This window comes from Pan paniscus, chromosome X, assembly GCF_029289425.2.
Source record: "Pan paniscus chromosome X, NHGRI_mPanPan1-v2.0_pri, whole genome shotgun sequence".
Classification (NCBI taxonomy): domain Eukaryota; kingdom Metazoa; phylum Chordata; class Mammalia; order Primates; family Hominidae; genus Pan; species Pan paniscus.
Window position 1 is genome coordinate 136,225,286 of NC_073272.2, and position 14,447 is coordinate 136,239,732.

Below are 14,447 nucleotides of genomic sequence, written 5' to 3' on the forward strand. Positions count from 1 at the left end.
TTCTAAACAAAAAGGAATGGCAATGATAGTAACAAAATTTCTCCACTGAACAACATAAGGATGTTTCACATACTCATACCAAATCTCTATGCCAGTTAGGCACAACTGAATATTGTGATGTGACAGTAGCAGTCTTACATTTGAAACTCAAGAAGAAATCAATTGCATTCCCAAACAACTAAATATGCAGGTCCAAACAATGAAGGTATTTTTTAAACTGTCACATTCACTCCAAAGCCCATTCATCTCCTTCAGCATCCCACAGATGGAGCACATGTTGCCTTTAGCTAGATAATAAAGCGGCACACACAGTGCACCACTTGACATCACAGAACAGCTGCCTATAAAACTAGACTTTTGACACTGGGCTCCAGCTTCATTCTCACAGGTCATCATCCTCATCTGGGAGAGCAGTTGTCTAAGCAACCTCTAAATCATGCTCATACTAAACTGCCAAATTTGGGTCCATGACAACCTCTGGTGAGGCAAGAGCAGGCATGGCAACAAATTCCAAGTTAGGGTCTCCAATGAGCTGTCTAGCAAGCCAGAGGAAGGGCTTTTCAAAGTTGTAGTTACTTTTTGGCATTTATGGCAGAAATGTCATAATACTGAAGATTCTTCTTTCAGTAGAAGACAGTAGATTTTTCCTTCACTTTCCCATACTTAATATCCATTTTGTTGCCATACAACATGAGGATGTTTTCACATATTCATACCAGATCTCTATGCCAGTTAGGCACATTCTTGTAAATAACTCAAGATGTTACATCAAACATTATAACGGCACACTGGGCTTGAATATAATAGCCATTTCTCAGTATACCAAATTTCTCCTGGCCAGCTGTATCTCATACAGTGAACTTAATAGATCCTCTGTTGGTGTGGAACACAAGGTGATAAACCTCAACACCTAAGGTGGCTACACACTTCTCAAATTCACTGGTCAAATGACATTTCATGAATGCAGCTTTTCCAGTACCACCATCACCAACCAATACCAATTTGAACTGGACTTGGGGCTCTCCTTGGGCAGCCACCATTATGTTCCTTCCAGAAGTGTCTCTGTGCTTATCCAGCTGAGGCTGAAAAGATGGCAGAAGCCCAGAGTCTTGATTAGCAATGAAAAAATGTTTTAGCCATACATTAATTTTATAAAGTGTTGTGATGTCTTTATTGCTTGTACTTTCAAATGATTAACTATGGAGCATTATTTTGTAGTTCCTCATGAAGTCTTGCCCAATCCAGGCCTATAGAGTAGCTTAACTCAGGACCCTGCTAATTTCAAATTTTAATTAACAGTTTTTCTCTGATGCCCCAATAAATTTCTCCTGAGTTTCCATCAATTACATGAGTAACATCACATTTACATGGTAATTTAGGCCGTTCAGTGATTGCTCCACTTCCTAAATAATTTTAAGATGAGAAGTAGAAAGAAATCCATGGCCATCATCTAGTTAAAAGTCTTACGAGGCACTGATTTTAGAGTACGGATTGAACTTCTAGTGTTTAATGTGCACAACTTTAATTTGCTTTGTGTTTGGTTTTTGGTTTTTTGTTCGTGTTTTTTTGTTTGTTTGTTTGTTTGTTTGTTTTGTCTTTTTTTTGAGACAAGTTCTCACTCTGTCGCCCAGGCTGGAGTGCAGTGGCATGATCATAGCTCACTGAAACCTCAAACTCCTGGGTTCAAGCAATTCTCCCACCTCAACCTCCCAAGTAGCTGGGACTATAGGCACACACCACCACACCCAGCTAATTTTTGTATTTTTGTAGGGATGAGGCCTCGCTGTGTTGCCCAGGCTGGTCTTAAACTCCTGGGCTCAAGCGATCCACCTGCCTTGGCCTCCCAAAGGGCTGGCATTACAGGTGTGAGCCACCATGTCCAGCCAACTTTAGTGTTTTAAGCCTTAAGGAAAAATCCATCTTATGGGCCATTTTTTCCATTGGTCTAAATAGTTATATAATTAAAGCAGTCAGCTAAATCTCTATAAATAACAGGCATCCACCTTTGTTTATCCACCCATACTGGAGAAAACCTGCCTCCCAATGTTAGTAGTGACACTATATCTGTCTTTTGTAGTTGCTAGTAATCTGTAGGTACCAGATTTCTGTTCATCTGTTAATTAGATATTTTTCTTTTCTATGTCATTCTTTCAATCAAGCCAGTTGATAAAACATTTTTGTGTTAAAGTTAGAACTTGAGTACCTGGATGCATACTAATTACTTTGTTATTATCAAAAATTACTAATGAGGATGATCTCACTTGTACTCGGCCAGTAATCCAGAGCATATCCACAATGGGAGTACAATTTAGAGCTCATTGGAAATACGTGTTTGGAGGAACCATTACTGGGAATGCAGAAATTTGGTGTAATAATGTTTGCTTTCCAATAAATGTGATTCTTTATTGTGGTGATTCAAATAACCTCTGTCTGAGTAGTACTATGAGAATAGCGATCAATTTTTTAGAACACATCTTTTTGAGGCAAGAGAATCATTAGAATCTGGGAGGCAGAGGTTGCAGTGACCGAGATCACGCTATTGCACTCCAACACTCCAGTCTGGGGGACAGAGTGATACCGAGTCTCAAAAAATTTTTTTTTAAAATAAAGAATACCTCTTTTCAGTTGAGTTCAGTACCAATATCCATTACTCTAGTGAAGTTCTTTGTGGGAACAACTGTCTAGTCCTCCTGCGGTGCTGGTTTCACATAGAAAGCATGAATCCAGCTATGGTTCTCCTTCACTTTGATAGCAGTATGAGTGATCAGCAGCACCTGAAAGGGTCTCTCCCAATAGAGTGACAACCTGTCTTTCCTTTGAAATACCTTTATGTGGATGAAGTCTCCTATTCTATAAGGGTGGCAGACTGACTCAGGCAAGTCCTTATGACTGTAAGTCTCAGGGTTTCTAGGGAAAAGAGAAGGCCTTTTAACTATTGAACATGATTATGACAGGATTCAGTTAAATTGGGAACAGAACATGGTCTCAGACCCAAGTTCATAGGCCTGCCAACCATAAGTTCAAAGGGAGAGATACTATGCTTGCTTGCAGGGGTCACTCTAATTTTTGATAAGGTTAGTGGCAAAGCTCTAAGCCATTTTAACATGTTAGATTACTAAATCTTGGCCAAATAGCTTTTTAGAGTTTGATTTATTCACTCTACTTGTCCAAAGGACTGAGGCTTATAGGAATCTGCACACATTTGGCATAATTCCTGGGCAACAGTAGAAGTAAAATGACTTCCTCTGTCCTAGTCAATGTGCTCTGGTATCCCAGAAGTGGAAATTGTGAGTTTTAAGAGAAGCTTTACCACTGTCTGAACAACAGCTTTTTATTTTTATTTTTATTTTAAGTTCTGGGATACATATGCAGAACGTGCAGGTTTGTTACATAGGTATACACGTGCCATGGTGGTTTGCTGCACCTATCAACGCATCATCTAGGTTTTAAGCCCTGAATGCATTAGGTATTTGTCCTAATGCTCTCTCTCCCCTTGCCCCCCACCCCCCAACAGATCCCACTGTGTGATGTTCCCCTCCCTGTGTCCATGTGTTCTCATTGTTCAACTCCCACTTATGAGTGAGAACATGCAGTGTTTGGTTTTCTGTTCCAAACATCAGCTTTTTAAATTTTATTTGATTGTGGTAAGAACATTTAACAAGAGATCTACCCTCTTAACAAATTTTTGAGAGTACAATATAGTATTACTGGTTATAGGCACAATGTTGTATGGTAGACCTTTAGAGTTTATTCATCTTGCTTAACTGAAGATCAGCTTTTGAAGACAGAAAGATTTCAGGCCATCCAAATGTCACACATACCACAACTAGACAATATCTCTTACCGAAATCTAACTGCCACCACGTTCCTGGTAAAGCTGGTTAGACAGAACTTCCTGTGCTTATATTTGGAGTGGCCCGTAAACAATAGCACATCAATAGCATACATTACATAGCCTAACTCTTTAATATGTTGTGAATAATTTTATCTTTTTGGTAGGCCTAGTAGGGGTCTAATGCCTTTAAAATTCCTCTTTTGTTCAGATAATTTTGTCAATGACACAACACCACTAACCAAGCAAATTGGGACTGAAGTATAGGAATTACTGTTGGGTAATTCCCACAGTCCAATCAAATTTCTTTTAGCTCCTTTTTCAATTCATTTGCTCATTTATTTTTGTGAAGCACATTTTAAAAAATGAACAAAAGCTTCTTGTTGTATTAAAAATAGAGCTTCTAAGTTTGGAGCCAGCCATGTTTTAGAAGCAGCTTTTGGCAGGGCACAGTGGCTCACGTCTATAATCCCAGCACTTTGGGAGGCTGAGACAGGCGGATCACCTGAGGTCAGGAGTTCGAGACCAGCCTGGCCAACATGGCGAAACCCTGTCTCTACTAAAAATACAAAAATTAGCTGGGTGTGATGGCATATGCCTGTAGTCCCAGCTACTCGGAAGGCTGAGGCAGAAGAATCGCTTGAACCCAGGAGGCGGAGGTTGCAGTGAGCCAAGATCGTGTCATTGCACTCTAGCCTGGGTGTCACAGAGAGACTTCATCTAAAAAATAAAAATAAATAATAAATAAAAGCAGCTTTTACAGCTCTATCAGCAAAATGAATTACTGGTATCTGAGAAAGCAGGTGCAAAGTCCCTAACAAATCAGCTATCAACTTTCCATGTGATTTTTTTAGTTGTTATTGAAGTAAAAAATCCTCTGTTTAAAAAAAGTTATCGTTGCATGACAGACATCAAACATATATTTATTATGTATATATTTTTATGTTTATTTTTAGTCCAGAACTAAGAATTGCAGTTCTACTAACTGGTATTAACTCATCTGCTTATGCAGACTTAATTGCAGATAAAGCATAAGCTTCCGAAGCTGCGTGATAAGTCACTGCAGCTAGGAAGCTTTTTGAGTGGCCACTTTTAGCCATACTACATAACCAATTGATAAACATTATTATATCATCATTTTGAACAGGAATATTACATAAATCACGTCAGATTTTTCAAACTTTGGACATTTCAAAGCTAAGAGAGAGGCTATCCCCAATTTCCCTTGTTCAAAAGTCTCTTCAGATTCTAGGGACCAAACGAGAAGATCTGAAGGATTATCATGTAGTTGCTCCATCAGAGGTTTTGCCCACTCTGCAAAACCTGGAATCTACTCTCTTTGGTACTGCATTAGTACCAAAATTGTGTCTAAGTCCATTTGGGCTGTTATAACAAAATGCCATAAACTGGGTAGCTTACAAACAACAGGCATTTATTAATCACTTTTTGGGAGGCTAGAAAGTACAAGATCAAGATGCTGGCAAATTCAGTGTCTGGTAAGGATTCACTTCCTCATAGATGGTGCCTTCTGGTTGCATCCTCACATGGTGGAAGGAGCCAGGAAGCTCTCTGAGGCCTCTTTTATAATGGCATTCATCCCATTCATTAGGGCAACACCCTGATCACCTCCAAAGGCCCCATTTCTAATACCATCACATTGGAGATTAGAGTTCAACATACGAATTGGGGAGAGAATGGGACATAAACATTCTAACCATAGCACTACATTTGGCTGTTAGATCTGCAAAATGAGATGACCCCTAGATTATACCACTCTAAGGCCCACAGCTGAACACAGATGCCTTAAATAGTTTACTCAGAAAAGCAATGTTGCAATTTATCTAGTGAGGCCTTATGCCCTTGTGAAGCAAAGAATTGTAACAAAGCCAAAGTGTTAGTTTTGCATTGCTCTTTAGTTTCTGAGGCTACCAGCAAAATCACCTATATTTTGAAAAATTATAGATCCTTCTGGTGAAACAAATTTATCTAAGTGTTTCTGTAAATGACTAGAGAAAACATTAGGGGAGTCTCAAAACCCTTGAGGAATTGTCTGCTATAAGTATCAGACTCCTTTATGAGCAAGTAAGAATTTAGACTTGTCCACTTATAAGAAAAGAAAGAGGGGGAAGGAAAAAAATAAGGAAGGAAAAAAGGGAAGGAGGAAAGGAGGGAAGGAAGGAAAGAAGGGAAGAAGGGAGGAAGGGAGGAAGAGAGGAAGGGAGGAAGGGAATGAGGGAGGGAGGGAGAGAGGAAGGGAGCGCAGAACATAGAACATAGAACAACAAAAAAATTTTTTTCAGACAATGATACTGAGATCAGAATAGTTGCAGGATTAGAAACTACAGGTGTTAATGGACAACAAATTAATTTACTTCTCTAAAATCAGTACAAATCTATATAGAGCTTACCCATCTTTATGAAATTTACCTTTCTTCTTTACTGGAAATGTGGGATTACTACAGGGTAAGTGCCCCTTTTTAATTATCCTTTTTCTTTCTTTCTTTCTTTTTTTTTTTTTTTTTTTTTTTTTTAGAGACAGGGTCTCACTCTGTTACCCAGGCTTGAGTGCAGTGGTGTGATCACGGCTCACTGTAACCTCAAACTCCAGGATTCAGGTGATCCTCCCATCTCAGCCTCCCAAGTAGCTAGGACCACAGGCACCTGCCATCACATCCAGCTAATTTTTGTTTAATTTTTTGTAGAGATGAGGTCTCACTATGTTGCCCAGACTGGTCTCAAACTCCTAACCTCAACTGATCCTCCTAACTTGGCCTTCCAAAGCATGGGGATTACATGTTTTTCTAATTCTTTTATAACTGGTTTTATTATGTTTAATTGAGCTCTCAAAAAAGGATATTGTTGACACATGGCCATGGCTCATCTTTTTGGTAAGCTATTTTTTATATCTCAAATTAATCCGGTATTGTCATTCCCTTTGATTAAATGCTCCTTCAAGTCTTTTGCTTACTTTTAAATTCAGTTGTCTGATTATTATTATCATTATTATGATTGAGTTGTAAGAGTTCTCAATGTATTCTGGATACAAGTCCTTTATCAGATATATGATTTGCAAATATTTTCTCCCAGTCTGTGGCTTGTCTTCTCATTTCCTCAATGGAATAATTTGAAATGCAAATTTTTTTCATTTTTTATGAAGTTCAGTTTATTCATTTTTTTCTATTATGGGTCATGCTTTTGGTGTTGTATCTAAGAATCTTTGCCTAACCCAAGGTCATGAATATTTTCTCCTATGTTTTATTCTAAAAGATTTATAGTTTTTTACTTCACATTTAAGTGACTTGTTTGAGCTTGTGGGGACTTTTCCAGCACAGTATGAGACTGCCACTCTCTGCCATACCTCTTTTCTTTCAGAAGTATATAGTATCCAAATCAGATGCCTTTTCCCAAAAGGCTCCACAGACACTTCATCCACAGTACAGAATATAGTAGCTATTAAGTTGCACAGCAGGTCTCTCACCAGTAGGTTTATAGGAGATTCAGGAGAAATGAAGAACACATGTTCCTCAGTCAAAGGACCTATCTCTATGGGAATTACAGAGGAAAGGGGACAAGTAGAAGGCTGACCCAAAATATCCATAACCTGAATTAACCTGTCACCAGATGGGAAAAGTTACTGACACATTACAGTCCACTAGTTCTCACCTTTGTGATTCCCTCAATTTGTCAATTTTGAACCACTTGCCAAGTATTTCCTAGCTGAAAGTTTTGTTCTAGGCTCTCCTAATTCTCTTATCTTTGCAGTCTCTGCATCATCCAGAGTGTCCTTCTGCAATCCCTCTTCCAACACCCTGGCTTCTTGCAATAACAACATACAGCCTCCCATCTTTCTTTCTTCCCCTTCTGGATTGGTCATTGTAGGATTATTCCCTTCAGTAAAGAGTTCTAACTAAGCAGAGAACACAGCAAACTTTAATCTCTTCTTTTCTTTTTTTGTTCTTAGATTATCCCAAAACTGAGTAGCTGCTGCTAAGATTTGGGTAATAGTTTGCCTTTGCCATCCTACTACCTTTTCCTTAACTTGGGTTTGGATAGTCAGTGAGAGAGCTAAAATAAAGGTGGTTAGAGCCAGAGGGCAATTTTTATATGACCTTGGATCCATGCCAATAAACTTTTAGAATGCCTGAAGAAGTCACTGATGGAAATCAATGAGGTACTCACCTGTCTTATGAGTAAACAGCTGCAATATCTTCCAGTTTCTCTTTACAAGAAAGGTTTCAAGGAACCTCTATCCTCAGATTATCCATATTTGTGAGGGATGGTGGATAGTCAGCTTCTCTTGACCACCACACCCCTGATGCGGTAATCTTCTGGACACTAACATCCTTGCTCCATCAAAGGATCAAAGTCTGCTCATTGCAAAATTCCATGCAGTAGCTGGTGCACATCTCCACACATGGAGCTGTAAACTGAAAACATGCTGCATAGTAGTACTGCAAATTTCTGGGGCACAGGGAAGAGAAGCCTTTAAATGAGTGAGAAAAGGATCTGAACCACCCAAGAGTCCTGGGTAGCTACTCAATGGCATCAGTTTTGCTGGCTATCCAAATAGGAAGGTCTGGTTTTCCTCACATTGAGACAATAAAAATGTAAATTACACAACACTTCAGTTCCAGTTTTGACATTCATAAGTTTAATACCTTGGTTGCCTGTCTTTTTCCAAGTGACAAGTGCAGCTACTCTCCATTCTGTTGCCTCATGGGAACACAGTCTGTCTTAGCCAATTTTTTGTTGCTATAATTGAATACCACAGACTGAGTAATCTATAAAGAATAGAGGTTTATTTCTGGAGGCTGGGAAGTACAATATCAAGGTGCCAGCATCTGGTGAGGGCCTTCTTGCTGTGACATAACGTGCTAGAAGGTATCACATGGCAAGAGAGTAAGAGCATGTCAGTTCAGGTCTCTCTTCCTCTTCTTATAAAGCCACCCGTCCCATCATGGGGGCCCCACCCTAATGAAATTATCTAATCCTAACTACCTCCCAAAGGCCCCACCTCCAAATACTATCAAATATGAATTTGGGGATTAAGTTTCCAACACATGAAATTTGGAGGACACATTCAAACCAAAGCAGTCTTTTATCCAAGTTCTCAATCATCCCATGATCCTGTCTCTTTATTATTTCTGCCTTTCTAGTTGTGTGTTGTGTGGTGTGTAGATGATAAGACCTCCTGGAGGTGGAATCTGGTCTAAAACATAAAGTAGACTCAGAGCTAGGCCACCAGGCACACAAACTTGTATCCTCAAATACAGCAGGTAGCGGTAGAAAGTTGTACCTTCATCTCCCTTTACAGGGAAATCTATTCATGAAGGGAGCCACCTCTCTAAAAGATCATCACCTCCCCCTTGCCTGGGAGCCACTACAGTCAGTTAGAAGCAAAGAAGCATAAGGACATGCAGGGGAAGCAGAGGGAGCAGGAACAGCAGAGAAAGGAGGAGAAGGTTTCCATGAAAGAGAAAGTGCCTTTAATTTTTGCATTTCCCCTCTTTTTTCTTTTCATCTGGCTATCCAAATCTTTCTTTTTTTTTTTTTTTGGATGGAGTTTCGCTCTTGTTGCCCAAGCTGGAGTGCAATGGCGCTATCTCGGCTCACCACGAGCTACAGGCCTGCGCCACCATGCCTGGCTAATTTTGTATTTTTAGTAGAGATGGGGTTTCTCCATGTTGGTCAGGCTGGTCTCGAACTCCCACCCTCAGGTGAACTGCCTGCCTGGGCCTCATAAAGTGCTGGGATTACAGGCGTGAGCCACCATGTCCAGCCTATCTGAATCTTTTAAGCTAGTCAAGTAAAACAGTGGGAGTGGAGAAGACACAAAGAAATAACCAGTTGTGATCAATTAGTTGTAAACACCACTGTACTTTGACCAGCCCTAAATCATTTTTAACTCTCCTCTTAGAACAATATTTATCCCATAACACCAGGAACTCATTCATTCAGGATGAAACCCCTCCAAGGATGTGTTAATCTATCCAAATCAAAAGACCCATCCTCCCACCACTACAGAACTGGATTCTCATGTGCATAACCATCACAAATGTGACAGAGAGATATTAACTATTTGAGAGAGAGACTTGAAGGCAACATTCCTGTCTTCCCATATTTTCCAACCATATGATGACCCTGATTGAATTTTAGAGTCTACATTACCCATGTTTATTTAATAGTAACATATTGAATTTGGACAGGTTGGATTGTCTAGGTAGTAGTCCCAAAAAAGAGAGCGCTAGAGGGAAGACTTTTTATAATTCCGAGTCTCCTACCTGATTGTTTTATGGTTACAGACTGTCAGTTGTCTGCTCATGTCAGGAGCTACCATATATTTCCATGTTCTCATCACCAAAATTGTTGGGGAAATATAATTAAAAACAAAATCTTCTCCTAACCCAGAATTCCTCTCCACAATGGTAGTAGAGAAAGAACGTTTTATTATTGAGTCAGCATTAAATCAGAGCATGATGCACATTCCAAGTAACTCACTAAGAGATTGCAAAAACAGAAAGGAATCTCACCCCCTAATATAGCCAAGCAGATACCATTATTTACATGTTTTCAAGTAAATAAATAATGACCAGTCCTCAAGTAAGAAGACTTGGCAGCATATTTTGTCACACATATTTCACCCAAACTTTACCTAGTAATTGAGGTGACCATCTGTGCTAGTTAATTGGTTTTATCTAGAGGAAAAAAATTATCATATCTTTATAACAGGAAATAGTTTTGCAATTTGGAGCAAGGTGCCCACCAAAGTTAGGTTTCTACACTCCCACAAAAACTGGGAGATGGGGTGCTACCTCATTTGATGTTTACATTTTTAAAAAATGGCTCCCAGGTCCTTGAGAAAGACATTTCTGGGTCATGAAGCTGATAAAAGGTCTATGTAGTCTTCAGAAGTCTTCATTGAAATTTCAATGAAATATATATACATATACGAAGAAAATATAGTTGACCCTTGAACAATGTGGGGGCTAGAGGCGCTCCCTGTGCAGTTGAAAATCTGCATATAACTTTTGACTCTTCAAAAACGTAATCACTAATAGCCTACTGTTGACCAGAAGCCTTACTGATAACTCAGTCGATTAACACATATTTTGTATGCCAAATGTATAATATACTATATTCTTACAACAAAGCAAGCTGGAGAAAAGAAAATGTTATGAAGAAAATCATGATAAAAAATGTATTTGCTATTGATTAAGTGGATCATCATAAAAGTCTTTGGCCAGGCACGGTGGCTCATGCCTGTGATCCTAGCACTTTGGGAGGCCGAGGCAGGTGGATCACCTGAGGTCAGGAGTTCAAAACTAGCCTGGCCAACATGGCGAAAACCCGTCTCTACTAAAAATACAAAAATTAGCTGGGCGTAGTGGAGCGTGCCCGTAATCCCAGCTACTTGGGAGGCTGAGGAAAGAGAATCGCTTGAACCAGGAGGTGGAGGTTACAGTAAGCCGAGATCGTGCCTCTGCACTCCAGCCTGTGCAACAGGATCGAGACTCCATCTCAAAAATAAATAAATAAATGAAATAAAATAAAAGTCTTTGTCCTCGTCTTCAGGTTGAGTAGGCTGAAGAGGAGAGGTTGGTCTTGCTGTCTCGGGGTGGCTGAGGTGGAAGAGGTGGAAGGGTAGTCAGGAGACACAGGCACACTTAGTGTAACTTTATGGAGATTAAATACGTGGTAATTTCTGTCTTTTTTGCTATTTAATTTCTCTAAAAATGTGCCTATACAGTACCAATTCTTCCACAGTTTGCTTTAGTTTCAGTGCATGCATCGTAGAAGGGTACATGTCATAAAAGAAATCAAGAGCAATCTTGAATAATCAGAACCCTTCTGCTAAATTGCCTAATGTCAATGTGTTTTCTCGCACCGCTTCTTCTACATCTTCTTCTTCATTGTCTGGCACAGGTTCAGAAACGCTCATCTCTATCAGGTTGTCTTCTGTTCATTCCTCTGGTGTGGTGCTGATTAGCTCTTTAATTTCTCCAAGATCCATATCTTGAAACCCTTCCCCCCACCCACCACCACCTTTTTTTTCCACCTCCACAATCTCTTTCATGATTTCCTTGATTGGCTCTGTTGTAAATCCTGTGAAGTCATACACACCTGGACACAGTTTTCTCCAGCAGGAATTTATTGTTTTGGGCTTGATGGTTTTCATGGCTTTTTCCATAACAACGATGGCTTCTTCAATGATGTAATCCTTCCAGACTTTCATGATGTTCTGTCTATCAGAGTTCTCTTCCATAGCACTGACAATCTTTTCCACAGTGTACCATGTGTAATGAGCCTTAAAGGTCCTTATGGCTACCTGATCTAGAGGCTGGATTAGAGACATTGTGTTTGAGAACAAGGAGACCAATTCAAAGCCTTTGGTGTTGAACTCATAGGGATCTGGATGGCCAGGGGCATCATTCAATAAAAGGCAGTCCCTTACTGGCAAGGTACTTCCTGACTTCAGGGACAGAGCATCTATGGAACCAATCCAGAAACAGGGCTCTTGTTGTCCAAGCCTTCTAGTTATACAACCGGAAGACTGGCAGCTGGTGTTTATGTTTTCTCTTCAAGGCTCAGGGGTTAGCTGTTTTATAGATAAGAGTAGTTCTTATCATAAAACCAACTGCATTTGCACAAAACAGTAGAATTAGCCTGTCCCTTCCTGCGAAAAATCTTGGTGCTTGCTTGCTTCTCTTCCTAACAAATGTCCTTTCTGGCATTCTTTTCCAGAATAGGGCACTTTAATCTGCATTAAAACCTGTTCAGGCAGATATCTTTTCTCCACGATGATTGTCTTAATGACATCTAGAAACTTGTCTGCTGCCTCTTGATCAGCAGAAGCTGCTTCTCCTGTTATCTTGACTTTTTTTTTTTTTTTTTTTTTGAGATGCAGTCTTGCTCTGTCACCCAAGCTGGAGTGCAGTGGCGTGATGTCAGCTCACTGCAACCACCTCCTGGGTTCAAGCAATTCTCCTGTCTCAGGCTCCTGAGTAGCTGGGATTACAGGCATACACCACCAGGCCCATCTAATTTTTGTATCTGTAGTAGAGATGGGGTTTCACCATGCTGGCCAGGCTGGTCTCAAACTCCTGGCCTCAAGTGATCCGCCTGCCTCAGCCTCCCAAAATGCTGGGATTACAGGCATGAGCCACCGTGCCTGGCCTATCTTGGCTATTTTTTTTTTTTTTTTTTTTTTTTTTTTAATGAGACAGAGTCTCGCTCTGTCACCCAGGCTGGAATGCAGTGACGAGATCTCGGCTCACTGCAACCTCCACCTCCCAAGTTCAACTTCAGCCTCCTGACTAACTGGGATTACAGGCATGCACCATCACGCATAGCTGATTTTTGTATTTTTAGTAAAGACAGGGTTTCGCCATGTTGGCCAGGCTGGTCTGAAACTCCTGACCTCAAGTGATCCACCCGCCTCAGCCTCCCAAAGTCCTGGGATTATAGGTGTGAGCCACTGCACCTGGCCAAAAGCTGCATTTTCAATACAACATAAAAAGGTATTTTGCAAAATGTTCAAGGTTTTCATACCTACTGGCACAGCTGCAGCAACAACTTCATTAATTTAATTTCCTTTTCTTTTTCATAATAGTCCTTACACTGGATTCATTTATCAGTGGTTACCACTGAAATGGTGGGCAACCAAATGTTGGGCGTGGTGGCTCACACCTGTAATCTCAGCACTTTGGGAGGCCAAGGCAGGCAGATCATGAGGTCAGGAGATCGAGACCATCCTGGCTAACACGGTGAAACACCATCTCTACTAAAAACACAAAAAATTAGCCAGGCGCGGTGGTGGGCACCTGTTGTCCCAGCTACTTGGGAGGCTGAAGCAGGAGAATGGCATGAACCCGGGAGGCGGAGCTTTCAGTGAGCCGAGATTGCGCCACTGCACTCCAGCCTGGGCGACAGAGCGAGTCTCTGTCTCAAAAAAGAAAAAGAAAAAGAAATGGTGGGCAACCACGGGTGCAAATCTCAATCTATGGTACATATCAAGCAATTCACCTTTTTTCTTCTAATGTCATGATTTTTATCTGCTTCTTAGGAGCACTTCCAGCATCACTAGTGGCACTTCATCCCATGGCGTTATTCAAGGTTTGTCCCACCATAGGTCCCACGGTGTTATTCAAGGTTGATGGTATTGCACTGAACACAATGAAAAACACATGAAAATTGCAAGAGATCACTTTTTATTGTGATATGCAATTTACTGGAGAGACAAACTACTCATGCAGAGATGATTAGTGTCCCATGCAGTTCTAAGCAGATGCCCACAACACCTGGGCTCACAACAATAGCAACAGGAGGCGGCTACAAAATTGTTACAGTAGTACAGTATATACTACAGTTAATTTTATGCAGTTATGATTTAACATTGCATCTCTACTGTTGTTTATATTTCTTTTGGACTGCAAATGTTGCTATATATGGTATATGTTTGTGTGTACATGTGAGATGCCACACTTTTAAACGACCAGATCTTGAGAGCACTCACTCACTATTGTGAGAACAGTACCAAGGGGATGGTACTAAACTATTCATGAGAAATTCAACTCGATAATCTAGTCCCCTGCCACAGGGCCCCATCTCCAACATT

The 14,447-nt window shown here is 40.4% G+C and overlaps 1 pseudogene; it reads right to left on the reverse strand.

Annotated features, from left to right (window-relative positions):
- Window positions 1-237: 237 nt before the first annotated feature.
- Window positions 238-14,447, reverse strand: part of LOC100986185 (GTP-binding nuclear protein Ran-like) — a 40,182-nt pseudogene continuing 25,972 nt past the window's right edge.